The following is a 17,198-nucleotide window of genomic DNA, read 5'->3' as shown; positions in this document are numbered from 1 at the left end:
TTTGAGAAGTCATGGCAGTCCCATGAAGTTCACATAGACTGGAAAAGGGCAAGCATAACCCCCATTATTAAAAAGGAAATAAAGAAGACCCACTGCTTGTGGAAAAAACAGATGCATCCTCATTGTTTACACTCTGCATTTTAAATGTAAAAAGGTGACTGGTGCTCTCTGGCTTGTGAGATGTTTTTGTTTGACTGTGCAGAAACTGAGGGAAAAAGCCATTAAAAGGAGAGGAGGCACAAAATCAGATAGAAGAGTCCAAAAATGTTGCCAGAAGAAGCAGGCTTAAGATGTGACTGGCTAGTGTGTGTGTGTGTGTGTGTGTAAGTGTAAGTGTGTGTGTAAGTGTAACACGTGCAGCAGAACCAAGGACTCACAGCATGAACTTGGTCAGTGAGGCTGTTCTTGCTGGACAATGCAGAGTAGCACTTCTTGCAGTTGGGGTGGGTGCTCTCCCTCCTGCCCATGGGACCCTCCTGGCAGGATGCAGGACTTGTGCTCCCTAGGCACATACCCAGACTGGGGCTGTGGATAGTAGAACACCTTGGAGCAGAGCAAAAACCTTATGAAACCTTACCAGAGTGACTAGGAAGGGCTAGTGGGCATTTTAGATGAAAGTTTATGTATTAACCTGAGGGAAGCAACTTAGGGAAAAAAACAAATTGCATCTCTTTTTCTTGAGGAATTGTTTGTCCAAGGCTCTGGGCTCCTTTGCCCAGCATAAGACACAAAGCTGAATATTTCCCACTAGATGGCACTACTGCCTTAAGAACAGAGAAACCAGGTTTTAATTTCAACTGCAGTTTTAAAAGCTATTGCCGTAATGAGGTTTGCCAGAAAATGCAGAATAGCCACAGATTGAAGCAGTATCAACAGATGTCAAATGGAGAATTATGTCAAATTAGCTTGCTGATTGAACTATTGAAGTTTGCTGCCTGATAAGAATATGAAAATCCTGACGTATGTGTTATAAGATAAACATCACTATCAATACATTGTTGGAGAAACTGTTTGAGTTTAGGTTTTTCCTGTTGAGGGGTCAATTTTTCAAAATTATATTAATGAGTCTTTTCAAAGTGAATGGTATTTATCTGGTTGTACTCTGACCAATCTTCTCAAAGAACATATATAAAAACAAATCCCAAACTGAAATTCAGATTGAAAATTAACTTCTCTTAACATCTGTTCTTTTAAAATTACTTCTAGTTCAAGAAAATTACTCTAGTTCTTTTAAAATTTCTATCTAGTTCAAGATAATGGCAGTTTGCAAAATTGTTATCTTGTGTGTGATTTTTCTGTTGCGATGGCTGACTGGCAAGTTGCTTCAGTATTCCCTTTGTCTATGACTGAAATAGATGTTTTTGAACATCTTTGCAGACTTTTTAATGAAGTCTGCAAAGTCTTTAAATCAGGAAGGTACTCCCTGCTTTTAGCTGCACCTCTGTTCGTTTTCTAATCAAAGACAGAGTCAATTGCACCTGCTGAACCCTCAGGATGCAGCTGGAGGGAACACTGCTGTCACAGCAAATGGTTTGGGTAATTATGTTCTTCAACTTTTTAATTACTTTTTAAAAGAAAGTTTGTTTAGCACCATGGTCTATCTTTAATTGCAATGTTGGTCCAGAATGTCATTTCTCTAATGCTTGGAAGTTTTCTTCTGTATCCAGCCCAAATGTATTCATTTCCTATAGCCAAAGAGGCTATACCACTTTGTTCTTCTGCCAGTGTGATTATCTTCAGAAGTCCTCATTCCCTGCCTTTGGTATTTGTCCTACTGTTGAGAGCAATCATCTTTTCTCTGAACTAAAACCACCAAATCTTTCCATCTCCTCTGAAGAGAGGTTTTTCATTGCCTTGATTATCCTTTTTGTGTGGCTCTGGGTTTTTTCTGTTTCAGTTTATCTTTCTTGAGTACAGATGACTAGAAAGTGTGCCCAGTATTCAGGATAAGGCCTGAAAACAGCTTTGTATCATACACTTATCATTTTCATTTTACCATTGTAGTGTATCTGTGGGAAGTGGCTCATTATCTGTGATCACTTAACAAGTTTTATTATCCTCAGTTGTTTCAAATTGATGAGTCTTTTTCCCCCTAAAACTTAATTCATCCACACATTTTTTTGTGGACTCTTGATGTCTAAATGCTTTTCATATGAATGGCACGGTTGTTTTAGAAATGCTGAGCTTTGGGCATCCATTTGCACACGTGCCATGACAATGTGAATGCCATAGTGCATCATGGTGTGTTCCTCTATTGCTAAAACTTACTGCAAGGTGATTCTATGCATTAAGCAGCCTGAACAGATTTTAGTAACCAGCCTTACAAAGTTTCAAAGTAGCCACCTGGAGCTTGATGATGCAAAGGAAAATATCTTACTTATCTCTATTTATGTCCATTTTGCCAAGAGAAGAAATAAATGTGAAGAGTATCACTATAAACTTGTTGAAATATTGGAGACCATTCAATGGACAGGTCTCTGTCAATATTAACAGAATGAAATACTAGAAATTCCTTATGAAAAGAATAGAAGTTATATACCTGATGGTTTGCAGCAAGAGCTTTAAATAACATTGAAATATTTTATAAGTCATCTAAACTTGCCTTTTGATTTATTGATGACAAGGCTCTCATTTCTTGAGACATGATTTTTTTCTTAGTTGTGTTTGCCCACCCCTTAGTTTTGATGAAGGCCTTCATAGGCATCTCCAAAATATATGTATAACACTTTTCAGAGAAAAAAATGACCCTTCTAAAAATATTTTCTGCCATAATTCTGGATTTGTGCTGTTTATCTGTGAGTCCTGGGTCATCCAGAGCTTTGAAGTATGTTCCCTTGGTTGAATGGCACTTTCCCTAGGCTATTTTGTGCCATCGCTTCTTGTCTGAATCATGCAACCAGTAATAGGCAAGCAGTCAACATGTACAGGATTGCTTCTGTCACTGAAATACCCTGTACATGTATCTAAATCTCTGTGCACCCACAGGATGTGGTTATTGTTCCCATGGTTCTTCCTTCACAGTTCATCTACTGTGCAGCTTTCAGACTAAAATCTTTGGGTCAGGAACAGTTTCTTACCTTTTGTGCAGCAGGTCTGGATTTCACAGGTGATGTGTCTGCAAAGCAGATGCAGCCTTACCATATCACTGCTAGGTGCAACGTGCTCCCCCTAGTCCCATGAGTCAGCTGTGGACCCATCCACACTCCTGTTGCACAGCATGAATCACTCTCTGTGCCCAAGTACTGTGCAGTTAGAACAGCTCCATCGTCTCATATAAATAAAAACAACCCAAGCATCTGGATGACTGTTTACCTGCACAAATTTCTATGTGTAATAAAGACAGGGAGGAAGGATTAGAGGGAATATGATCAAAAAGGCTCTTACATTAAGAGCCTTCCGAAGTCACCCCTAAAATATGTGGGCCTTTAAATGTTCTTGAAGGCAATTGAACAGTTTTCCCTTATTTTTGAATAGGCTTAAAAGTAGCTTTCTACTTATCTCCCTAAAGCATGGAGTGCACACAGGGAGCAAAGCTGCTTGGGGGATTTGGCTGGGCCAAGGACAGGAGATTTTTTGTATGGTCACCTATTCCTCCTTAGCTGTTGTCTAGGAGACTTCTCAGAATTTGAATAGATGGGCTGTTCTTGTAGGGTGGTTTTTGTTGCTGTTGTTGTTTGAGTTTGGCTTTTTTTTTTTTTTTTTTTTTTTAACCCGGCCTTGGAATAATATCAGATAAATGAATACTTCAACAAATGGTGAAAGTTGCCTCAGAGAAATTGCTTTTGGCAACTGTTCCTCCTAATTAAAATGAAAGTCTGAGAAGCCTCAGTCTTTGGGAACAATTAATCAAATGTTGACCCTAGATAAGGTACAGATAATGCTTTGTTGCTTTCTACAATTAGCATGTGTGTGTTCAGCCAAATGCAGCCTGACCCTGATGTGGTGGGAAGGAGAGGTTTGGGGTGAATGGAGGGCAGCACCTCTCACTTGCCCTACTGAGCCAACCAGCCTTCTCACCTTCCTGCTAACAACAATAAGAACAATTACTAGAAAATTTCAGTACTGAGAGACTCCCAAACTGTCCCCAGGACCCTGCAGTGGGCAGCAAGTGACCTTGTTCTGGTAGCTTAGATGCAGCAGCTACAACACCTCTGTAAGCATTTGAGTGGATGGCCAGACAGAAAAAAACAAAGGAAAGAGGAATTCTCTCCTGCTGGGGTCCAACATACTAATTTCCCTGCTGGGGACTTCAGTGCTGATGTAGAGTGGTCAAAGACAGGTGTGCAGGATCTCCAAGTTCTGTTTAGATTTGCTTGTTTCTCAAACTGTTACATAATTAGCAGTCATCAAAATCCTGAGGAAATCTGTGCTCTCTGCCCCCCAGAGTGGCAGCCTCAAGTCCAGGACACTTGTACAGGGACAGGGCTCATTTAACCCCTGAAGAGGTCAGAACTAGCAGCTGGTGGAGGCCCTGGGGGAGGCTCTGCACCCTCAGAGACCTCAGAGGTTGTTCCTGTCCTCTGTCCCAGCTTGGGAGGTCAAAAACACGTTGGGAAAGTGCCAAACAGGATCTGTAGACAAAACCAGTGTGTGCACGTGCATGCAGTGGTCAGGTAAATCCCCCAGAAAAAAAAACATGCAACCAGGGGCTTTGGGAGGCAATGCTGGATTTATGGCAGCCCAGCAGTAGGAGATGTGACCCCAAAACCTGAGGGATGGTGCTGGGCGGGAAAATGCGCAGGCAGGCGCCTGGAGGAAGGCTCTGGAGGACAGCCATGGATCTGCACATGGGGAAGGGACGTGCCGGAGGCTGTGGGACCCAGATGAGACAGAGCAAAGAAATGAAGTTTTGAGCCTATTATCTTCATATGGAAAATGTATGAGTCAGGGGTGTGGGAGAGCTGAGGATCCACATGTGCATGCATGAAAGGGAGAAGGGCAGGGAGCAGCCATCCTGCTTGGCTCAGAAGCAGCAGAGACAGGCTCTCAAGTGATGCCTCCAAAGTAATCCCAACTGTAAGGAGAGTTTCAGACAGCACAGAATGAGAGTTGAAGATGACAGAGCAATGTCATCATCTTAGCTGGCGCTGCAGCCCTCACCCCTGGCAGCTAAAGCATGGAAATAGAAACCAGTGAGCACTTAAGAAAATAAAAGTACACTACAAGGTAAAGGGGCTGGTTGACCTATCCATTCTAAGCAATGTTACTGTGCGTAGGGGCATTTAAGTGTAGGACAGGCACCACATTCTGGGAGCAGCAGTCCCATGGCAGCCTGAGCTAGGTGTGGAGGGAAATCTTGCCTTGCCATCTGGGTTGTGGTCCAGGCAGATTTGCTTAACTAAGGCTCAGAGATGTGTAGAAAAATTGTGATTAAGCAAGCCATGTACAGGAAAGTATTCTCAGAACTTGCTTTAACCACTGCCAGAACCTAGTGGTTTCAGAAATGTCTGCAAAGTGGTCGTGCTGGTCCTCCACTGCTGGGCTTAAATTCATGGGAGGGATTTATGCTACAGCTCGGGGTGCCTGCATAAGCCTGATTTTCCTTTGCTTTGTGTGCAGGAATGAGGGTCTGGGCCCATGGCTGCTCTCTGACTAGGCTTATTCCCACAATAACTCCTCTCCCAACCTCCTCTGCCCCACAAGAAAAAAAAAATCTTAAACAAATGTATAAACACTGGCAGCCTTCAGGTTTGTGTTTCTTTCTGAGCCTAATTTAAATGAACAGCAGACATTTTATGGGCTTTTCCAAGAGAACCTACAGGGGCTTATTTGCTCGAGTCTGACTTTCTGACAGCTCTCTACAAGCCTAATCAAAACCAGACTTAGTCTCTTGTGAAGCAAAATAATATATATTATGCAGCTACAAAGAACCAGGCTAAATGTAGTAAGTCATAAACCACTGCTATGGCAGCAAGCCTTCAATCATGTGCATGTACCACACTTGGATTTCGGAACAAGGGGTGTATTTGTTTTGTTCCCATTGTACAGAAAGTTGAAGCGGTGAGGAGCCAAGAAAACATGCCTTGCATCTAGAAAATGCCCCACTTGTGTAACTTGGAGTTTGTAGCTCCAACTCAAAGGGTGTTTCTTGACTTTTGTCCCCACAGTGGGGAATGCTGAGTTGAAGTCTCATGGTGGGGTGCGCCCAGTTCACTTAGGGAAGCGGTGGGTGTGGAAGGCCCTCCCTTGGAGCTGGATAGGACAAATCCTAGGACCAAGCTGGATTTAAGGGAGCTTTGTCTTTATCATCTTTTTAGGTTTTTTTCTTCAATACATAGACCATATTTCTGAAATGTTCCCAAGTCTTTGTTTGGATGAATTCTGGACAGCATAGTTAGAGTGGGGAATTCTGCGGAGACATTAAATACTTAAAATGTTTTGACAGACAGCTCACCACTGACCTCTAAAAGAAGACTTTTTTCTATTTCTAATCATCCCACAGTGTTCTCATCACATAATATCACTTCTCTCTGTATAAGTTCATGTTCAGTTCCTGACATCTGGAAGAAATTTCTCCTTATCTGGCATGTGTATTTTCAAATGAAATTGTGAAAAGAGGTGCTGAACTGATAAAGCAGGGATGTACCTTTCGGCTAGACCAGATGGTGAGGTGCTGCAAGCAGAAGGCATTCTGCCCAAAACAAGGAAGAAGGGGAAGGAAATCTCTAGGACTGGGCCAAGATGGAGGAATGGTAAAATCCTCATTCAGGAGGTGTCAGTCTGTTTAACCTTCCCCTTCTAATAGACACCTTAAGTTTGTCTGAAGCTGGAGAGACATCAGGCAGCTTTAGATTGCAAGCTTTCCTGTCTAATTTAGATTTCAGTGTTTCCAGTTTCTCTGAACTATTGCGTGACTGAAAATCTTATCTGGTAGCAGACAGCCTGCACTGGCCACAGTGTGTGTAGTATGGTCCACCTGGTTTCCTTAAACCTTTCGCTTTTCAAGATAGATCAACTATTCTATGCTGAAGCCACAGTTTAGCTCTTGCTGTATTGCCTTAGTGATCTTAGGGTGATGACAATTGCTTTTGCCTAAAAGTCCCAAATTACCTTTTGCAATATGCCTAGAGGAGAGATTCCAGCCCATGGGCTGAGATTCCTTCAAGCACAGTTCCTGTCCAAAGGGACTATTGACATGGGGTTTTTGACATCCTCTCTTTGTTGTCACCCAGTGATTTGGAAGGAAATGATTCTTTCAAAACAAGCCTGAGCTCCAGCAGACTAATAGATTTTTATTTCTAGTCACATAAACATAATTGTGTTCTTTACCATTGTGCAGAGCACATCAAGTTGAGCTGTTGGGATTTAGTGTTATTTGAGGTCCATCTGCCACACGATGTAGGAAAGCATCTCCCACAGAAAGTTGTAACAAGACCAAGACATAGAGTTACACCAAATCCTACATGGTCATGTTTGATTCCCATAGAGCGATTTGGGTGGATGTAAAACTGATACAAAATTCATTTTAGTTTGTTGTTTCTTCTAGTGACTTTCACTAAATAAACAGTGAAATTTTACTTCATCTGCATTGATTAGACTGTTTGGATTTTTCATGAACACTCAGTGTGTTCAGATCTGCAATTTTGATTCAGGGTCTGTTTAACTGAGATTTTTTGGTGGGTTTTGTTTTTGTTGTTTGCTTTATTCTTTTTGTTCTCTTCTCTTTACTTTCAACAAAGCCAGCACACAGACAAATGTATTAACTGCATGGGCCATGTATTTTGTTTGGTGTAATTGTTTTTCACTGCTCTCTGCAGAGACTATCGCTGATTATTTTTTTAAAATATGTTGTAGCCATTTGATAGGTTTTCCAAGTTTAATGTCTCTCAGTATAACTCTCTCAAGTTATACTGCAATGCATTGCAGTATAACTTGCTTTTGGAAGGGTGGATGACTATAGACAAAACATTATCTTGCTTTAAAATTATGTAGGATTTTTTTTTTTTTTTGTGAGTGCTATCCAGTTTTGGCATGATAACAGCCATGCAGTCAGTATAAATCAAATTCGTTTAGATACTTACCTTTTCATTTTCTAAAAATATGGATACGTTGACATTTTATAAAACCACCTTTAAAGTATTTTTGTATCAGAATTTGGTAGAGTATTTTCAACCTCTTTATGTAGAAGGTGAAACCATTAGAAACCTCTGGATGGCTTTTTAGCAAGACTGCTTTTCACTCTGGACAAAAAAGATGACTCAGACAGAAGCAATAATGTTACTCTATTAATACAAAGGCTTTTAAAGGGTTTAATAATGCCTGTTGCACTAGATTGGAATAAAATGTGGACAGTTTTCTAGGAAATTATTATTAAAACTGTAATCTTGGATTATGCATAAATTTGGTCAACATTTGAAGGGTGTCACCAGGGACTGATTTGCAGCCTGATTTATGGTGTCTTCTTGTTGCTCTAGGGGCCAGGGCAGTTCAGACAGCAGAAGATAATTTTACATCTGAACACCAAATTTTGTATCGTGCAGACTCATGTAGTGGAAAAAGCCTGTAGATGAAAAGCCTATATGAAGAGAAAAGCCATTCTCCAGGGATGCTGAAAAAGTGACACTTGGTAGGGTATCCATAAAAATGGGTGCAGAGGAGAATGTTTCACTTGTGAATGCACCTGGCATCGGAGAGGACCTCACTGACTTGTGCCCTTTCTTTCTGTAAAGGGGAAACAAAAAGGTATCTGCATTCCAGGTACTTTCATACAGAAAATAATTGAGTCAATCTTTAGATTGCCTTTCAATGATAAATAAATTTTGCTTGTGCACTTGTATTAATGGTGAGTATTCAAGTTCTGTGTACAGTTGAGGAAGTGGCTTTTTTTTCTAAAATTGAATTCCTTGTCTTGTGGCAACATAGTGGAAACCAGAATAATAATATTAAATCAGGTTACATTGAAAAAAGCAGACCTATGTCATTTTGTGAAGGTCAGAGGCATAGTAATTCACAAGATGAAGTTTGTTGGGTTTTGGTTTTTTTTTCTGTTAAGGTTAGGATTAAAAGCACTAGGGATGGTGTTTCGTGTTCAGACTCAGGTGTTTATTTTTTCTTATCTATATCACAGTCTTACAAGTCATGAGTTCACAGTATTCTACTAATAAATTACAAAATGGCTATTTTTCTCTACATGGTCTTTTAAGGCTCAACTATCTAATTAAGAAATGACACCTAAATTGTTTTCACTTTTAACTCAATAACTAAGCTCTTGTATCTTGCAGTGTGGACTTTTCTGTTTAATTACAAAACACCACTTAAACTCATGAAGAAGGTGAAAAAGAAGGACTGGCTGCTGCCTTAAAACTTCTGTCTTGTTTCACATATAATATTATGTTCTAAAACTTTAAACTCCAGGTTTTCCACTATGTGATATTACACACTTCTAATCAAACCACACGCTCATAATCCTTGTTGTATCATTCAATTTTAGAAGCCTTCTCTACAGCCTTAGGTCAAATACAGTATTCTCTTGTGGGTCTGTGCCTTTCAGAACAGAAAGTTTAAAATTCTCAGCATCCAGTGTTCCAACACAAACTGGTAAAACCAGAACCTCCTGAGTTGCATTTAGCTGTTCCCTTACTCAGTTATTTCTCATGGGAAACCCAGATCCTGCAGAAGAGAGTGCAGCCACATGAATGAAGTGTGAGTCAGTTTGCCCCTTGCCAGCAACAGCAATCATTTCTTTGTCTCATTTGTAGGTGATTTTGAGATCCTGTCAGGGTAGTTTTTTCCCTGCTTGTGTAAGTAGTCTTCTACATTCCCGTTGTACCAAATCTGAGTCACAATATCAAACTCCAAACCCAGTTTTCTTGCACGTGGCCCCTGATTACTTGTGGTGATGTAAATACCACTGGGGTGCTAGATGTCATCCACAAATCACAGCCTGGTGAGGACCTCATGTGTGAACCCTCTGAGGACTGTGCCCTTCATAAAAGGTTGGGTAATGAGCAGTTACAGAGAAGGTTTTCTTCTGAACACAGAGCATCAAGACATGTGGTTTTTGGACCCTTTGTGTAGACATACTCCAGATGTGTTCCTTACTGCTTGGTAATCACTGCATTCCCCAGATAACTCTGTGATAATGATAGTATTAGCAAAATTCTAGTAATAGATGTGCACTGGGGCTTTCAAGTATATAAGAATTTCCTGCTTGCAAAGAAGGAGGTTCAGGTGTATTTTTTCTTCATTATCTTGCTAGGAGGATTGTCTTACATGTCTTTAAAAGGAAGAAAACACTGATACATACACAGACTGTGTTTTTGCTGCCTCTCTGATTGCCAGCAGATAACAGCAAAATTATTTCACTACTGCTATGCCATTATTTTTACACCTGGATATTATACCAAAAGTTTCCTTTTCCGTCTTTTTTTTTTTTTTTTTAATTTTTTTTAAAGGTAGGGGAAAATTGAAGTTTACTGCTGAGTTATTTCTTGCCAAGCTTTTTCAGCTGCAGGATATAATGGAAGCCAAATTTTTTGGAACTTATTAAAGCTGTCAGTATAATCAAGGGGAATTGCATGGTGATAAAATTACAGATCTGTGCCACAGTACTCATGTGTAATGGATGGCTGTAGACATATATGTGCTCATTATGCCAGGGCGCTGTGGTGTAGCTCCATATTTTTCTTCAAGTGCAATTTCTCTGGATTGTTGTATATGGGTGTACATACATATACACAGGAGAGAGAAAAAAGAAATATCTCCTCCCCTTGTGTTGTCTGAATCTTTGAAGACAGCATCTGCTCATTATGATACAGTCATTGACAAGCAGATGTTCCAAAGCTGAGTTTAAGAGTTGCATAAATCGAGATTTCAACAATCCCTTTAAATTTTGATATGTTGCTTTCAAAACATTATGTATGTATTTTGAATTTATGAAAGACAGAAGTGTAAACGCTTTCATTTTGTCTCATACCTAAGCCCTAGAGGTGTTTTGGGTTGTTTTTCAAATGGTGAATTTCTTAGTCAGGAGCCATGTTTTACGGCACACCCACAGTTCCTTGTGGAAAATTTGAAAGAACTCATTTGTTCAGAGCTGGGCTTGTTTTGTTGAGGCTCTCTCTGCCTTGGCTGGTATGTACAATGCACCAGCTTCCTTAGAGTAGTTCCCATTAGGATATTTAAGGGGGTTTTTGTTTACTAAAGGAAGACATGGCTTTTATTCAAATATAACATATAAGGACTCTCACAGCCAGGTCAGCTTTTATGAAAATAAACGCCCTTCTTACAACAAAACATGGCAAGAAATGCGTGTTTGAGTCAACCTATGTTCTTATGCCTGTTGGTGCAGGAGAGGAAAGAGAGGACCAAGGCAAAATGTAAAGGGGTTGCAGGAGGATATTACCTGTGTTATGCCATCTTCCCTTTCCCAGTGGGAATCTTCCTCCGAGGATGGTACAAGCAGTAGGTTTGAGGCTGTGAAAAGTGAGAGATCCCCGACCATTGCTCTTTTGCCACTGAGCCCTGCCCTGCATCAGCCAGCTGAGTCCTGGCTCCCTGTCTTCTTTGGCTTGCCTGTTGGGTGCTTTGAGGGGAAGCTCCTGTCCACAGCTCACCTGGGGCTGGGGTCACAGGTGGGATGGACACACAGACAGACAGAAAACATCTAAGGGACAAATAATGTCCAACACTCCCAGAAGCCTGTGCTTTAGCCCAGGAGCTCTCTGGAAAGCTCCACAAAGCTGAGTTAACTCAGCTCATTACGCTGATGTTTGGGACACTTCTGGGTTTTGACATCTGACTCAGAAAGTAACCTCTAACAAGGCAGGAAGTTTAATTGTAAGGCTGCAGGAGTTTTCCAGAGTTCCAAAGATAAATAGGACACTGTGATTCTGTACTCTATAGCTACACAGAACACATGGCAGAATTCATCTGAGCTCCATTGAGCTCCAAAGCAATGGTCTGTCTCTTATTGATAAGTATTTGTCATAGACAGATGAAGGAAGCCCTCAACAAATCTTGGTTAGCTTTTCAAGCTGGGAGTTCATTTGTCCATAGTTAAACAGAAGATATTTATAGAGGCATTAGCTGGTTGAACAAAACACTTCAGAAGTTTGTTTAGAAGTGATTGAAATCAGCTGTTGCTGATTTGAGACACCAGCCACACAAGCTAAGTCTACAGCCCTTTGTCTGTTGTCTGTTAGTGTAGCATTTTCTTCTTCCAGCAACATCACTGACTCAGAGAAATAACATCAACCTCCTGCCTTTCATTGGTGGGTATTAATAATTCAAGGATTAAAAAAGTAATTGAAGAGGGCAATTTAAGTGGCTTTTAATGAGAAACTGCTCCAGTTCTTATATTAAAGTATATTTTAAATATTTCGTGTTTGAGAAGTCAAGCACTTTGAGAACCAGCAGGAAAACCAGTGCAGCCCCCAGCCAAAGCCCCCTTGGCCAGCAGTTGTAAACCTAGTCAAAAGTGAGTGATGTGGAAGATAACAGAGGGCACTTCCCTTTCAGAGTCCTGCAGGTCAAAATCCACCACTACAGTAAGCTACAATTAAGAAAATGCTGATGTCAGTGTGAACCAGTCTGCTCTGTCCTCATCCAGCCCTTCTTCTATCCCCCAGCAAGTTCTGGATCCAGCTACAGTGGTGTATTTTGTACAAGCTGAGTAGAACAAAAAATGTCATTAGGGTAATGAACTGAACCTGTCTCACGTGAAAAGGAGCTTTCCAGATGATGCACTTCTCATGGCATCTCTGCTCCACTGGTGCCCTTCCTCTAGGCCATTTCTGCAGTATTCCACTAAATATGAACATTGCTTTGGTTCCTATAGGATTCTCAAACAGATCACTGATTCCAGAGTATTAATTACTCTGTTAATAAGCAGCAAGTTTCTGATATTTTTTTTCTATTTGTTTTTCTTCCTATATGTAAGTAAGTATACTAGTACAATTAGTTAAATAGCATGCTTAACTTGATTCTATTTAAATACCCTAGGACAACCCCTCTTATAACATCCTCATTTATGTGACAGCAGTGACACCTCCACAGCTCAACCAAAACTTGGCATTCCTGTCTAACACCTGCACTGCTCTTCCTTTGCATGCTCCCTGGTGGGAACATCACAGCCTTGACACTATGACTGGTTGTCCCTATGACTTTATGTCTCCCAGTTGTGGATGGTTTTCAGCAGACATACTTCCTTGATTAATAGCATGAAAAATGCTTTCATAACAAAAAATGCCAGAGATGCCTTTAAAATATTTCAATGCAAGGGGCCTGAATGTGAGGTAAAAGAAAAACTCTCCATATTTAATCTCTAAATTAGAAGTTTATTGCTGATGTTTACACAGATGCCATAGAGCTGGAGCCACTGCACATCTGGGGAGTAGTTGGCTAAATCTCCCTTTCAGTTTTTTTACTGAAAACACAGTCAGAGGAGGCTGGCTGACAGCATGAATAAATCAACATGCTGTCCACAGGAAATAAGGAGATAGCTGGAATGAGGCATAAATAATGTAATACTAACATGGAGAGATTATTTAATACATCTTTTTCAGAGGACTATAGTGGATGGGTTGCTGGAAAATTTCTGAGTGCTGCTCTAAGTGCACAGTTATGAATGATCTCTTCACCTCCATGCAAAAGGCTGGATTAGCAGGATACCACCAGGCCACAGACACAGAGGCAGGGAAGGAGGTGGGAGACAGAATCTTTTGATATATTCTATCCTATCTTTGATGGGGAATAAAAGAACAAAGACCTTTTGGTTTTAACAACATGAAAAAAGTGATTTTGCCTTTTCCATAAAATTATTCAGATTAAATGAATGAAGAGGCATGCAGTTTTTAATCGTCTGCTTTTCCCCATAAAAAAGTTCCCATGTCTTATTTTGAGAAGAATAGAGTTGCTTGCTTAGTCAGAAAATGTAATCACCTATTCCTTCCCAGTATTATCCTTCTCTGAGCAAAAGTTCTGTTCCCTCTCTACCTGCTTGTACTTGGCATGAAAGGAGGGTACCAGCCCAAGGGCAGTGTTTGAAAGAAATCTGGGTTGACACTGAAAAACTTGGCTAATGTCAGCAGAACATGTGGTCTGGTGTAGCTAGAAGTGCTACTCAGGGGGTGTCTCAGCAATCCTGCCAGTCATGGCTGGGTGCAGTTCTGCCTTGTGGTACCCACTCCATGCTGGGGTTATGCTGCCTTGAAGTCTGCAGAACATCTGGAAGCACTCACTTATCAGGTACTTCAGGAAGACTCATAGAAGCCCAGGAAGATGGTGACTGGAGAGCATGAGCTCCTACAAAGACTGTTATTTCCTATCATACTCTATCAGGTTCCAGGAAATAAAATCATTTGGGTGATCAGATCTTGGTCCTTGCTGAGCCAGAAGAGGTCCTGGTGTTACCACTTTCCAAATCCATTGCAAGCCAGCTGTACAGGGATGCTGGCTGGAGCTAAATCCCTGAGAAACACTATTACAGGAAGTTAAAACTCCGATTTGAATTCCAGTGACTTCCCATTGGATTATGGGCACATTAGTCGGCTTCTGAGGCAAAATTATTAGAGGAAAAATAAAAAGTGAGATTTTCTAAATCACTATGGTCGTATCTAATGCAAAGCATATGCACAGTCCAAGGGAGAATGCATGGAAGACCCTGGGATAGGCACAGCATCTCTTAATGAGAATTTTGGCTGCTGACAGGGTCTCAATTTCCCAATTTGTGTGTTTGAAGCTTTGTTTCTGAAGTAGCTGTGATTGCTAGAAAACACCAGAGCTGTGCAAAGGATAATTTATATTATTGGATGAAGTAATTGTTTATCTATGAGGTCCTAAGTCAAAATGTACCAGACCAGCATTATTTCATGGGATATTTTTGTCTGCTTGTGTCATAATGCTACCCCCAAATCACGTGCAGTAGCATCTCTGTCCAGCATTAGGAATTTTGAGATACAAGAAAACCAAGAAAAAAGGGGTCAGGAGGGATTCTTAAAATCCCAGAAAATTTTCATTGCATTCAGGTGATCAGAGAAATATTCTCCTGTTTCCGCTAGGTATGAGGAGTTTTTCCAGGGTCCTGTAGAAGCTCCAAATGTACTTTCTGTCATGGCAGAGTCCTACAGAACTCTGCACATCTGTAAAGCTGGAAATTTGGCTGTTTTTTCATCTCTTACTTTGCTTTTGTTGATGGAAATTCCATCCTTGCTGATTTTGCTTCTCTGTTGGTTTGGGGTTTTTTTTAGCATGCAACATGTTGGAATTTAGATTTAGCCAAGATGGTTAGAGAGGTCTGCCAGCTATTCCAGGATCATCTGTGTTCTACAAGCTGTTGCAACCACAGTCTTTTCTGTTGACTCAGGCTCTGTGCTGTAGACTTCCCCCCCCTCTTCTGAGTCCATTTGTCATTGCTTGCTTAAAATCCAGCACAGAAAAATAATTGGGACCACTCTTGCGTACAAGGGTAACATCAGTGTGTGTGTGTGTGTGTGGAATATGACATTCCTTCACGGTGACTTTGGTAACTCCTCTGTGGCCAGATCTAGATGGTCTCTGATGCCTCTTTCTTTTGCTAAATGATGGCCAAAGTCTCTGAACAATTTTTAATGGCTTGTAAGATGACTTTATACTTTGCAATTACCAAATGATGAGGTGGTTGTTTCTAGAGCCTCTTCCCTGTGCATCAGTCTTTTTTGGGCTGATGCTCTATCATTGATAATTTCTGAGATAAGGACAGTTGCAAAACAAAAGGTATCTTCAAGCTGTGTTGAAGCCATTAATTTAAGATCCACCCCATGCTATACTGAAGCACACTGAATCCAAATAAATGCAGGGAGCTTCTAGCCTAGAATATTCTTCATTGTTTTAATGTCTTTCAGAATTGGCATCTTCAAGATAGAGACGCCTTTTTGTTCATCTTCCCAATGATCCATGTGGCTGGATAACTGAGAGAAATAGGCTTCTTACCAAATGGTCTTCCTTGAGAGCAGTTGTTTTCCTTATTTGAACTGAAGCAATCTGAACTGCACTTCCTGAACCTTTATAGGCCACAAAAAGGTTGTGAAATTCCTGTTGTATCAAAGTTGTCTGGGGGGCCAATTCACTACCCAGGTGGTGAATTTTGACTGAAGTCTTAACATTAGGGTTTTTTGTGGATCTAACCCATCTTACATCCATCATTTTATTGGCAGGTCTTTGCTGGCATATGTGACATTCACATTTCCTGGAAAAATCCCTTCGCCCAGGATTTTTCTCCTGGGTATCTGAGAAGCCTCAGAGAAAAAAAACCCCAATAATTATCTGATTTGCTTCTCCTGTGTTTGTTCCTTCGGAATGCGTTTGGAGATTGTTTACCAACCTGTGGTTGTTTCATTGGTTTCTGCTGTGAGTTGTTTTGACTCAATGGCCAACTGGGGCCAAGGTGTGTTGAGACTCTGGAAAGAGTCACGAGTTTTCATTATTATCTTTTTAGCCTTCTGTAAGTATCCTTTCTGTATTCTTTAGTATAGTTTAGTATTCTTTAATATAATATAGTATCATAAAATAATGAATTAACCTTCTGAGGACATGGAGTCAGATTCGTCATTCCTTCCTGCCACGAGGGACCCTGCAAGTACAATAGGCATATAGGCAGAGAAGCCCAGCAGACTGGCAATCTGAGGTGAAATTTGTAGTGAAGAGAGAAGCAGGGAGATCAGCAGAGATTCAGGGGCAGTGCAGTTGCTTCAGCTCAATGTTGCCCAGTGAGCCTGAAGGGTCTTAGACCTTGCAGTAAAGGCTAAACAAAGCCTCAGTCAGTGGAGCCGGGGAACTCTGATGCACAAAGGCATTTGGGCTGAAGCAAAAAGATGGAAGATTGGAGGGAAGACAATTTCTGGGTGGACACAGAGATTATTATAAGAAGATTCATTTGGCCGATGCTGGATGTGGGCTATTATTTTGTGGAAGACTTCTCCTTGTGTTGACAGTAGAGAAGTGGCTGCCTATCAGTCCCTCCAGCAAGACTCATCTTAGCAACTTCCAGATCAGTTTAAAAGCTCCTGGCCCCTTTTGTTTCTTAAAAAGTCTGTTCCTCAAAGGTAGGTCATTCCAGTGGTTTGAATTTCTCCTCAAATCTGAGAGAAATGCCTACTTGCCTTACTGCTTTCTCTAGTGAAATCCCCTTATTTTTAAAGGGCCAAAGAGGCTTATTTTAACATGAAAGTAGTCAAAAAACAGATGACTGTTTCTTTTCATACAGTCACAAGGCAGATTAT

The sequence above is a fragment of the Haemorhous mexicanus genome, chromosome 4 (assembly GCF_027477595.1).
Source record: "Haemorhous mexicanus isolate bHaeMex1 chromosome 4, bHaeMex1.pri, whole genome shotgun sequence".
NCBI classification, from domain to species: domain Eukaryota; kingdom Metazoa; phylum Chordata; class Aves; order Passeriformes; family Fringillidae; genus Haemorhous; species Haemorhous mexicanus.
Note: the sequence above shows the minus strand (reverse complement) of the source record.